The sequence below is a fragment of the Bacillus rossius genome, chromosome 12 (assembly GCF_032445375.1).
Source record: "Bacillus rossius redtenbacheri isolate Brsri chromosome 12, Brsri_v3, whole genome shotgun sequence".
NCBI lineage: Eukaryota > Metazoa > Arthropoda > Insecta > Phasmatodea > Bacillidae > Bacillus > Bacillus rossius.
Window position 1 is genome coordinate 2,454,411 of NC_086339.1, and position 12,025 is coordinate 2,466,435.

The following is a 12,025-nucleotide window of genomic DNA, read 5'->3' on the forward strand; positions in this document are numbered from 1 at the left end:
CATTGTACTTTACCGTCACAAGTAATGGTAACCCTATCTAGCATCCAAATAACTACCACATTGTATTCTCTCAAATCACTTTCGCAGGATTTTAATTCGGTATACATTACATTCTTCACATTTATAGGTACATATTATAAACGGGAAATAAAATTCATTGTTATTTCACTGAGCAAAAATTTACATGTATTACATTTTTTTTTTTCACTACGTTGCACAAATCACTGGGCATGCACTCATCTTTTAAACATACAGTATTTATATATGTACAATTACATCACATTGTAAATGTTACAGGATATGTTCTTTTGATACAAATGAAATGCAAGAACAAGGTATTAAATGAACACCTAAAATCGATGTAAAAAGTTCACTTTCAGTTGCTAATCACAGAGCATACAACTATCGGTATTACTATGCTTACACAGTGTAATCGATTTTATAGGCCTATCATAGAGTTACTTCTTGATGCATTTCTAAGTAGAGTATTATAATTGTTTCTGGATAGTTCGAAGTGAAGTGTACATGTTGCATCTGCATGGCATCACAAGTATATCATAGTTTCTTCTGTACAATTATACACGCTAGTACAGAATACATACATTGACATTAAATGATAAATCTTTCCAATATCATGCTTCCACTAACCCACAATCACAAAGTCAAAATGTCTGCCCATTTAAAACTTTATGGAATATACATTACTTCCAAAAAGTCCACACTCTTTACAATAATTTCACTTACAAGTTATGTAAATATTTTGAAATTGCCCGTTGTTTAGTATTAGTGAAGTGCAATGTTAGGCCATTATGTTTGAGTTCATAAAAAATATTTTTTTTCTCTGAAACTATAATTTTCAATGGCTTGTATTAGAGATCCAATTTGGCCCCATGCTTTTCTTAATTTCTTCAGAGCCTTCATAACTATTCAAGGTACTCTAAATATTTTTTTCTGTACATGTTAGTCTTATTATGTATTTTTTCCCCATAATTTTTTTCTTCAGTTATTTACAAACTGTTGCACAATAATTTACAAGAAGTAATCGAAACAATAGTAGCAAGTTAACTGTAATCAATTACATGATAGGTGTATGTTGTAGTTGTGGTAATGCATGTGAAGTATGTTTGAATATTTAGGTTCTACTTGATTATTGGGGAGACAACTGTAAGTTTGAACCATTTGCTTTTACAATTTGTCAGTTTTACTTACTTCATTGATATGGAACACTTAACAAGGCCACTCCATTGTAGCAAATTAATTTTTCAATTGGCTTTTGATCAGCCAATATGTATTGTTTGGTGAAGGTGTTGAGTATATTTTGACATTTATGACTGAATGAAACTTAACTTCTCTAGTTATTTAATCTGATGAAGATAGTGACTCCTTTTTCATTGATTATAAAAAAAAAATTGTATAATTTTTTGGTGTCTCTATAAAATTATTTTTTTTTAATATAATTTCATGCCATAAGCTACGTGTTGTCAAAATAAAACCGTCCATTATTGAGAATAAAAATGTGATATATGAAATGTTGAGACTATTTCTTGTTACATTGTTTCAGTGAAAACTTTAGTATTTAATATTTTGTTGTAGTAGAATATTAAATTATTATTAATTATACTACCACACTCTCTATAATCAGCCCCATTCAGTCTCATTTTTGCTTTAATTATGCATCACTTGTATTGACGACATCTAGTAACCTTGTAACGTACTCATTTTCCTTTTCTTATTGGTGTTTGATTCTATGAGTATCATAGTGAAACATCTTACACCTTAAAACATCCTGGATATACAATTTTATACTAATTTTTTATTTTGTCATGAGTTTGTGTATTTTTTTTTTAGAAATCTAGTACATAAGTAACCATATTTTTCTTTGTAATTAAGTTCCACAACTAACTTGAATTGGTTGAACAATACAGCTAACAGTGGTGTTACGATGGCATTCTGCACAATGGTTTACGACACAAAAAAAATTGTTTGGTTTTGCCTTTGAATTCTGTCCATGTTACAGGAGAACATGAACAGAATAATATTGATGAATGTTCCCTCTGCCAGTAACTTACTTGCATTTCAATAAAATGTCATATTTGGGGGGGGGGGAGGGGGGGGGGGTTTGTAAGTGGAGGAATATTAGTTTCTGAACACTGTTTATATAGGTATTCATCCAATATTCACTAACATTAATTAAGTGTAAAGGCTACAAACAACTTACTATGCATAAATTCGAAGCAGAATCAAATATCTTAAGGCCTGCCTAGTCTTTAGTAAAATCAAAATAATATACAATTTCAAAGTTTGATGAAATAAATACTTTTTTTTTTTATCTTTATCAGACTGGAAGTGCTGGTTACATAGTGTTGATCAAAATGTTGTCAGTGCAAACTGTATATTAGCAAGGATAAATTTTTAGTAAGGTTTTTTATGATTTTAATGTTTGTCAAAATGTGTTTTGATAGTAATTTTTAATTTAGTATATATGTTATTTTGCCAGCTAGAATGATTAGGGAAAAAATGTTATATTGGTCAGGAAAACAGGGAAACTCAAAGAAATGAGCTGATTTAAGACAGTGGCAACCCCACAATTCAGCACGGCATGTTTTACTTCAACTGTTTTAAAAACAATTATCATAATTGACAATGCTGCGTGTATCCATCGAAATAAATTATTTTATTTTGAATTTGGTACATGCCCACCAACAGTCAAGGGCTTGGGACAGGTGGACACAATGTGTATATGACAAGAACAATAGTGATGCATGGGAATCATTTTTTTTTTGTCAGAGTTTGGATGAGTTCCATGAACAGAAATGTATGTGTCATTTCATTGTGTGCAACTTTCCTTGGTTACATGGTTACAACCATGTCACCATTTTTATTATTTATTTTATAAACATGCTCATTCAAGTTTTCATTGTAGTTCTTCATGCTTCCTCTATGTAAACTGTTGAGCCTGAATTACGTTGTTGCATTCTTCATTCAAACTTGGTTTAAAATTCCCCCCCCCCCCCCCTTTTATACCCCGCCCAGATTATAATAGGTAGGTACTGTGTTGCGAACTAAGCAGTTATTACAGTTATTAAATGTATTTTGTGGAACTATTAAATAAAAATTAATTCTTAGCTACTAGTGCTAACCATTGGCAATTAATAAGATAAATTTACCTCGGACATCATATCCTCAATTTCATTCTTGCTAATATGATGTGTGAACAACCATTGTGCAGAAACATCATCAGGGAAAATAAATAACTGGTACTTTGTATGAATTACATAATTATAAAAGAGCATGGATCTATAGCTAGCAGTGTGTGGAATCACTCCAGAGCATTGGTCGGAAATATTTGTCCTTTGGGCTATCACTTCCATCTTTAGCTGGACGTTCAAATCGGAGGATACCTCGCTGCCTGAACACTTCTGAAATCAACGTTCAAAAACAGTTCTTGCTTATAATGGTGTAGTGCATAGTTGAACTTTTAACATCGCCTGATAATGCACATGTACTATTATTTTAACACACGTCATATTTGTCCACTGTAGTGTTTGTAGAAGCCAATCTAAATTTGAATGATAACTTGAGTTTATACAAACTGAGATTGTTTGTGTCATAGTGTGCATTCTAATAGACATCATCATTTATGTCTATGTTCATGAATTATAATATTATTACATGCTAAAATTAAAAAAATCCCTAGTTCAAATATATATATATAAAAAAAGGACCATTTTATGTTTGGAATTGATAAAGTATGGCTGAAAGAGTTGGGGAAGCGTGGTAGTTCTGTGACAGTATTAGTTCCACAGTGGTCTCACGTAGGCGAAGCAGGAATTTCTCTTTGGAGCGTTGACTGCAGGAATGTTCAGGTGAGCGGCGAGACGGTGCACAGTGCTCCCCCCGGGCGGCACGTCTCTGGCCGTGAGCCGTCGCCGAGGCCAGTGAAGCAGTCCCCGGGAGGGTGTCGCAGCGGGTTTCACTTGCGGTCCCAGCCGGTCGAGTTGTAGAACCACGCCTCCTCCCTGCTCTTCGCCCAGCTCGACTCTAGGCTGTTGTCCTGCGCACAGCACAGCGGGCGTCCGGCATTGAGCGTGCTGTGGTTTACCTCGTCGCCGCCATGTTGAGACGCCCAAAACATTGCGGGGACGGCGTGAGTATGAATTACATGGTCACTAAATCTGTTTCCAAATGCAAACTCTGCTCTTCAGTCAATGTTTTAGGCGTCCAACCAACATGGTGCAGACCATAAGCTGATAAAAAAAAAGATATCACCTGGTTACCAAGTAATTACCCTTTTGTAGATACTCTAAGTTCTACTCATCTACATGGGCGAAGCCATGAGGGAAGGGGGTGATTGATATAGAGATGTACCCAACCTTCACTTCCCCTTTCCACCTTCACCAGGATTTCACGGAATAGCGGTAACTCTGTACTTCTGTAATCACACTTCAAAATCCATGCTCTAAAATTCCTGGCCACCATGTTGTTTTGAATCTTTAAGTTTTTTTTGTTCCATTCATACATATAAGATACCGGGTTTAATTAGAAAAATACTGTGAATGAATGTTTATAGCAGCAACGGTTGACGCTACAGATATTTGAAGTGATAATTCTGATGACCTGATCCGTTGAGATAGTGTCAGGTTTAAACAAGTTGTGACTTGTCAGTCGGTTTCCAGAGCCGGAAGAGTGAGGTCGTGCATCATGGATTTCGAACAACACACTAACAATAAGTTCTGTTTAAAGTTGCAAAAAAAAAATACCAAAGAAGCTCATGAAATGTTAAAATCTGTGTGTGGTGTTAATGTGGTGACTGGTTGCAAATTGTATGAACGATTTAAAAACTGAACTGAGTCGGTTGAAGACTAGCAGCGGTCGGGATGCCCTTTGACCTAAAAAAACAGATGGAAAAGTGGCAAAAAAGATTAACTATAGAGAGCTTACCGAAGAACTGGACATCTCGTACGGGTCCCTGCAAAATATTTCAAACTATAATTTTCAAATGAGATGAGTGAGTGAGAATTTGTCCCCAGACTTGTTTCGACTGACGAACAGAAGGAAAACCGTGTGTCAGTTTGCACGGAATTGAAGGATTGTCTTGGTTCAGAACCGAACTTCATGACCAAAATTATAACTGGAGATGACCACATTTGATTATGTTGGGTGTATGGCTCTGATCCTGTCTGTCTGCATTCACCCACGCTCCGGGTTTAGCACCATGCGACTTAGGCTCTCCTTAAAGTCAAAAATTCCTTTATTTCAGGGAAACTCTTAAGGCCTACACTTAACCAGAGACTGATGTTTTTAAATAATAATCCGGGGGGGGAAAATTCAACTTTGTAACCATGATACTCTACTCAACTACTCAAGATATTGTATTTTTTTTTTTTTTTTTTTTTTTTAACAAAGCGCTAGTTATTTGTCTAGTTAAGCGCTCGTCTGTTAAAATTTTAAAACTACCAACACATGGCACTCGGCACAATGTTACCGCAACGATGTAATGTTTCTGCAATGTAAGTACAGGTGCATCTGTAACCACGGGCGTGGATCCCGGGGACGGAAGAGCAACTAAGAAGCAACTCACTGAGCCAAAGCGTGACTGTGAAACGGGTTTGATGTCAAAACTATGTCTTATGCAGAACATTCTGAATACTTGAAAGGTTTTTTGCATGTTGCACCTATGTAGGCCAGCATATGGGCAGTGTACAACATGCGACACGTGCATGTACAGCGTGGGCGAGGACTCACCGTGACGTTGAGTTGGCCGTGAGGCATGGAGGAGGCGGGGCCCAGGTAGTCCATGTTGGAGTAGTAGGCGCCGTAGTTCTGGTGCGGCGGCGGGTAGCAGTTGGAGGCGGCGCCCTGCCCCGGGTAGCCGCCCCCGCCGCGGTCCAGGCCCGAGTCGATGGCCGCCGGGCTCCAGATGGACGCGTTGTAGGCGGCCGAGCTGGCGGGGGGCGGCGAGCCGAGCAGGGGCTTGGCGTAGCCGGGCGAGGGGGCGGCGCCGGGGGCGGCGGAGGGCGGCGACGAGCCGGTGCTGGAGCCGGGCGTGCCGGCCGCCGGGGGCGGCGACTTGGCGCACGCCGACGACACGGCGGCGCCGCCCGCGGACTTGGACTTGCCGCCGCCCCCGGAGGAGGAGCGCGCCTTGTCGCCGCCCCCGGCGCCGCCGTTCTGCTGCTGCTGCTGCTGCTGGTGCTGCTTCTGCTGCTGGCGGCACTTGGCGCGCCGGTTCTTGAACCACACCTGCGCAGGCGAGCACCGCCCTCATGCCTACATGCCGTCTCCTTTGTAAGCCACGCTAACATACCGTTAGTAGAGACCGGAAAAATTCGCGGATTCATTTCACGACACGCTAAAATGCAAATAATTGTATTTTTATGCGACTTCTGCTATTGGTTCACTGTTAACCTGGAGGACTGATGTGGGCCAATTACAGACCCTCAGTCAAAGCAGTGTCGAATCACGAGTCTCCCAATTGAGACGCCTCACGCGTCAGTAGCCAATGAACAGGTGACGTTTGCCCGAGTATGCACAGGATCTTGGAGTCTATCTTGGAGGTCATTGAATACGCGAATTTTTCCAGTCCCTAACTATTAGATATCCTTTGCACTTTTTGTATTTTCTTTTGTATTTAATTGTTTCTAACACATTTATCGATTAAAACAAGTCATATTAATGTTAATAAATACATGAAACACACATGTCAATTTTTATGGAAGACATACAGTTACACGCGTGCAAACCGGCATTAAATATAGACTACTAAAAAAAAAAAAAAAAACAATAATTCCTGTCATTTCTGTGTATGAGGAATCTCGGGCTATAATGTCTCTCTCTCTCTCTCTCGCTCTCTCTCTCTCTCTCTCTCTCTCTCGCTCTCTCTCTCTCTCTCTCTCTCTCTCTCTCTCTCTCTCTAACCTTACATAGCTCAGTTGCTGTAATTTTATTGTTGTCTTCGCTAATTTTTTTATCCTGGAAGGGAGGAGTTCCCCCCCCCCCCCCCCCCCCCCACACACACACACACACACCAACCACGGCTGGGAACTTGCCTGGGAACACGTTTCCATTTTTACAACTCTTCCTATCATCTAGTCCTAGGACACGTGAGTGATGGAGTTTCCTCGTCTTCTGGGTTGTAACCACGTCGAAGGCAAAGATTTCAGCGACGTTTCCAAGAACCTTGGTAGGTAACCGCTACCCTGATGATGGTGACTCCAAGGTCGACCGAAACGTCGATGAAATCTTCGCCTTGCGGACGCGGCTACAACTTCGGACAATTAGCGCGGAAGCCTGCGATCTTTAGGGTTGTGTTGTTTTACTAACTTAATTGATTATTCACTGAACTTGAAAGCTAGCCGCATGAAGACCTGTACGTCATTAATTATGTTGTTTGGAAATTATTTACAACTTATTTGTCTGCAGTTAGTTTTGTTACACATGTGTAATCATAATTTAATGTAACTGATTAATTATTATTTTTTAAAATCATGCCAAAAATTATACAATCTTTAATATAAGTACTTAATACCGAAATACCAATTAAGGAATTCCGAATTTTTTAAAATATATATTTTTAATTGATTACCTTTGAAGTTATTCTCGGGTGAAATAATTTTCGTGACATACAATATTATTAATTATTTGATAAGTTGACTGCTTTTGGCAATTTTGTAGTATCTTTGTAATTTACGCGAAAAAAATAATTTCGTTTTGAAATATAAAATGTTATAATTATAATGGAGCACGTAAGATAGTTTCAACTATCTATGCTAAAAAGGGATTGAGTCACAAGCGCGGGTTGGCTAATGTCAGCCAGGGAAATTCTTAAAGTATGCTAAAAGGGTTGCTTGGAGACAGATTTATTCGTTTTTCCCAAAACTGGGTTGCTTGGACTGAGGCCCTTTTAGCATGTGCCGATTCAATTGTTATTCTGATGGCTCCAATTCTGATCCATTCGTCACTTGTTTCGCATTCACAAACACTCAGATGATATTTATACTAAGCATTAAAAAAATGTATTTAAATTGTTTTGAAGTTAGAATCTCGTACAACACTTATTATTATTAGGTAGTAAATAGGCACGTCTCTTAAACGCCTCAAAAGCAACCACGCTAAAGCAAGTTGTAAAAAAATTGTTCAAGCCCGGTTTACTACGCTTATATTTATATTTACCATCCCTAAAGTACACTACAAAACATCATAAACGCATTTCCGAAATACATCATCTTTTTTTTAGATACACAATTTTCCAATCAGAACACGGCTGAAGATTACGATGGACTGTTGTGGACTTTCTTTCTTCGATAGTTTAAGAAAACGAATCCTAGGACTTTTTTTTTATTATTATTTCAAGCAAGGGCTGGTGGTATTATCGAACATCTCCGGATTTATTTTTGTTTCCCTGCTTTTATTTTTTTTTGTTATTTTTTTACTCACGCGACCGATCCACGCGTGAAAGCCGAACCTTAAAGCGCTAAAAGAGCATTTTAAATCTGGCTCAGTGTCTGCTGGTTTAACGTGTCAAAAGCGTGTCTTGTTTTCTTTCGTGGGCCATCACGCATCACCACTCATCGACCCCTCGGTCTGGTCTTTAGGCGCCTCACCCCTCAACAATCCCACTCGCTTCCCCGTCGACCAGCGCTGTTGAAATATTGTATCAGATTCCCAGTCAGTCTGTAAAAAAAAAATTAACACTTTTGATTAAGTGAACTGGTCTCCAGTGCTTGTTAGCTGCATCTCATACTCATGGATTTTGAAAAATAATGCTGCTTCTGATGCTTGCGTACCTATCCATCTCTGTCTCTGTCTAACAAATTGTGACGTCACACTAGAGATACATACTTTGTTCAGCTGGTACAGGGAAATGTGTGGTAAACTGTGTTCACGTACATTTCAGAAACCAGTAGGAATTTAGGAACTATGTTTCCAGGGTAAATAGTGGAATATTTTTAGTGTCTGAAAAAAAGTATTTTCCGATTTTTTTTTATTTGCGGAAAAGCCGCGACGCAAGAATTTTACCTTTATTTATTTTTCAATAAAGGAGTAGGATATGCAAAAACTCATTGTATTACACACCACAAAATAAGTGGCTACCTAAAGAGAGTGAATTTTCACTGGTTTGTTTGCCTGATAATAGCTTATACATTACTTCTCCTAATAAATTAATGTAGTTATGTCAGCAATCGGACAGGCCTATAACTACTTCAAAAAAACTAGGTGTCTCAGTCTCGGTAATTAGAGTTTCTGCCCCAGAGACAGAGCCGTTGAAGCGGTCACGTGGAGTGTGGCGGAGCGGCCGGGCGCTGCGAGAGCTGTATCGATTGGTCGAGAGTTGCCGCGCGCACCTGCAGGAGGGGGGGGGGGGGGTTAGGGGTCTCCGCCCCCAGCCCTTTTCGCGCAACTCTCTCTGCCCGCCATGTTTCCCGAGCGACCGTCTTGTAGCCACGCTCCAGCAGTCGCGAGGACGAACAAAACAAAAAAAATAATTGGTTGTCTGTAAAGTCGGTTTACGGACGATAATTTTACGTGATAACGTCATGAGAAAACTTTGATGAAAAATTGCATACTTTTTAATTTTCAAATAATATTTACAGTTTTTTGCAAATTTAATTTAAATAATTTGTTTAAATATAATCATGAACAATTAGTTATAGAAACAAACTGAAATCAAATCAATGTCAATAAATTGTTAATTTTAAATAACGAAATTTGGACAAAAAATCAAATTTTTTAAATTGCTGCTTTTAAAAAGCCCGCCTTAACATGTTTGATATTATAAAAGATTTTCTCGCACGGTGGTTGGCCGATATGTGCACTCTCGGCTCAGGTGGAACGTGACAGTGAGTCATGCTTTTTCGTGCGTGCAGCCGGCGTTCATCGATTTATAACACGTTATCACGTCAAAAGCCAAGCAACTCCAAACTTGGTACAATTTTGGAAAAATCCGCCGATTCATTTCGTGATAAGCTAAAATTCAAATATGTACACAAACCTCTAAGCTATTTTGTTATTGGTTCACTGTTCATCCGGACGACTCTGGGCCAATACTCAACCAAAGAAGTATCGTATCACAGGCAAAACAGTTGAGACGACTCACAAGTCAGCCGCCAATGAACAGCCGTTATTTTCCCGAGTGTGCTGAGGACTGTGCAGTCTATCCTGAAGGTCATCGAAAACGCGAATTTTTCCGGTCCCTACCTATGAACTGTATACGGAAGCAGATCACAGGCATACACATTTGAATTTTATCCTATCGCGGAATGATTCCGGGAATGTTCCCGGTCCCCATGCACAGTCGATGGCACCGGAGTGGCTGCACTGTATCCCCTCCTCGCGAGTACCAGCGCGCGTCGCCACTGGCCTCTGCCAGCCGCTGCCCTCCCTCCCCCCTCACCCGCCAGCCCGCTCGTCGGCCGCGCGCAATTCCGCGTTATTTATTCCCCACAAACGCAATAAAACACTAATAAGCCCATCACATCCGATTAACATTTGGTGTTCCACGACCGCTGATCCAATCATTCATTTACCGTTAACGGGCGCCAGGCCCCGCCCATCGATCCGTGTTTTACTGGCGGCCAGTGCCAGGGTGAGGGGGGGGGGTTTCCCTCCCCCCTTCCTGTGGCGTGTCGGGGTACCTTCTGGTACCACGTCTCTGCTCGCGACAAGTTACGTTCAGACGCCGTTATCGCTAGAGACCGGAAAAATTAGCCGATTCATTCGGCGATAGGCTAAAATTCAAATACATACACCTTGTAGATGATTTTGCTATTGGCTTACTGTTTATCTGGACGAATCTCAACCAATTATAAACCCTCAACCAAAGAAGAATCGAATCACAGTCAAACCAGCTGGGACGACTCACAAGTCGGCAGCCAATGAACTTGCGTTACCATCCCGAGTGTACAGGGGAATGCGTAGACTATCCTGAAGGCCATCGAAACCGCGAATTTTTCCGGTCCCTATTTATCGATCAGTAGAGACCCGTGAATTTCGCGGATTCATTTCGTGTTATGCTAAAATTCAAATAATTATACCTTAGTGCTGCTTCTTTCATTGGTTCTCTGTTAATCTGGAGGACTGAGGGCCAATTAGAGACCCTCACTCATAGAAGTGTCGAATCACAGGCCACCCAGTCGAGACGAATCACAAGTCAACAGCCAATGAACAGTTGGCATGTGCCCGAGTGTGTAGAGGATATTGGAGTCTATCCTGGAGGTCATTGAATCCGCGAAATTCACGGGTCTCTATCGATCAGTAAAGACAGGCATTTTTCGCGAGAAAAAAAATCTGAACGCTTGTTAGACTGCAACAAGGTATACCCGCACCAATGGTTTCTTCCTTGTGATTGGCGGCCGTCTGCGAGAGAAGTCGTTGCCTTATTTGACCGAGCCACTCAGGACGCGTTTGCTTCCGCACTGAATTACTGTGTGCCTACAGTCGACATGCACGTGAGAGAATCTCAACCAATCACGAAACACATACGATGCTACGGTGTTTTAACTTTTCAGTTAGTCTAGGAATTTTTTTTTTCCCCGCGAAAATATGCATGTCCCTATCGATCAGAAACCAACTAATGTTTCTTGAAAATTGGTACCCTAGTTCTAAATAAAATAATCATACCTACTTATAAATCACTTTTAAAAGTGATCGACGTGGAACATCACGACGCCAAATTATGCAAGTGTAATATTTCGCAAGGCTTTATGAAGATGGTTACAGATTAAAAAAAGCGCTATTGTTGTTGGTTACTGACCGTATGAACTGCGTTTGTTTTAACTTAATGGCGTCTGCCTCGCGCGCTATTTTACACCCAAGCGAATATCTTTTGGCAGAAAAACATAATTTCTAGAAACAGCTCTTGAATTAAAGTAATGACGATAAAACAAAACAAAAAACTGTGAGAAAGTTTTTCAGTACTCATCAGTGTCGTGTAACATTTAACTCTAACCTCGGTAACGAATAAATTAATGTGAAGAATTCCTTTGTATTTTTGAACTTTAGTTCGCCCCATCCGTCACAGATGGCA